Genomic DNA, 1,469 nt, shown 5'->3' with positions numbered 1-1,469 from the left:
GGCTTCTGCGGGGGAGATTCTATCTCGATTTTGCCACTGGCTATCGAGTCGAGGAAATGTCCATAACGAACCTTGCAATCCTTCGTGTCGTGGGACTTGACCTTGTGATTAGAGCACCACTTGTCAGGCTCGGCAGCGTTTGAACTCGTTGGTTCAGAGGAACTGGATGTCTTCTGCACGGTGTCTCGATCCCAATGATTCCATCCCTTCTCTCGCACGACAACTGCGGAGCCTGATGGCTCTTTTTCGTCCACTACGTTCATGTAACCCCTCTTTTGGTTGAGTTTCCCGCCTACAGAATGCTGGCGAGGCTCCTGACGAGTGTCGTTAGTTCGGGCGGGCGTTTGTTTTCCTGCCGCTTCTTTCGCCGCCTTCTCCCTGGTGTCTTCTTCCATACGGATGAAGTTGTTGAATCGGGCGATAGCATCTGGTACGGATCTCGTCAGATGCCGGTAGAGGTCAGCTCGGAATGGTGATTTAATATTGGAGGGTGTTCATCAACGATTCCACAGTTATGTGGTCTGGTACGTCGACCTTCGAGACGACATATTTAAACTCCTCCATGAAATCCCTCAGGCTTTGCCCGTTAGCGTGGTTGAGAATCCAGAGATCCGTGGTGGTGGCTTCCTGACGAGTAAACATGATATAGTTCTTGAAGAAAGCCGTCGAGAGGTCGTGAAAGCTGCTGATGGAGTTCTCTTGGAGGCCGGTGAACCAGTTGAGAGCATCTCCTTCTAGGGTTTCGACGAAAAGCTGACAAAAGCCAGCGTCTTTTTCTTTGTCAGAGAGGTTTGCGCGTCGCATCGCAATGTTGAAGGACGTGACGTGGGCAGAAGGGTCGGAAACACCATCGAAGGTCGGAAGACGGAGCTTTTCCATCTTTCGGAGTCGAACCTTCGTTATTTTCTCTGTGAACGGCGTCCGGAGAGATTCGGCGAGGACACGCTCGATTTGTGGAGCTGACGTCGTTACGTTGTGAATCTTGGAGTGTATATCGAGCACTGATTTCTTTAACGCGGCTAGTTCGTTTATGGTGTGTGCGTCAAGACCGCCAGGGTTTTGAGCCGTATCGCCGTCGTTGACATCTTGATCTCCAGCGTGCGCCGGTCGCTCTATCTGTATTAAACAGATGTCTCCGGTACTGCGCCGTCGAAGCTTCCACGTTCGCAGCGAGAGGGGCTAAGATTTTTACGAGCGCCGCGATTTGGTTGGTTGCCGCCTTCTGGGCTGCGTCATGCTGTGCAAGGCGCGCCATGATAGTTTCTATGGATGCGGGTGGTAGCAGTGCCGGAGTCGCAGGAAATGACGCAGGTGTCATTTTGGGAGCTTCACGCTCTTCTCCAGAGGAAAAGCCGTCGTTGCTCGTCGCCATCTTGTTGACGTTACTTTGCTAGAGGCCCCACGGTGGGCGCCAACTGTTTGATCGGAAAACGGTACTAAACGAGGGAACGTTCGGTTTTAAATGTGGG

This window comes from Brassica oleracea, chromosome C7 (assembly GCF_000695525.1).
Source record: "Brassica oleracea var. oleracea cultivar TO1000 chromosome C7, BOL, whole genome shotgun sequence".
NCBI lineage: Eukaryota > Viridiplantae > Streptophyta > Magnoliopsida > Brassicales > Brassicaceae > Brassica > Brassica oleracea.
This window is presented reverse-complemented; position numbering follows the sequence as displayed.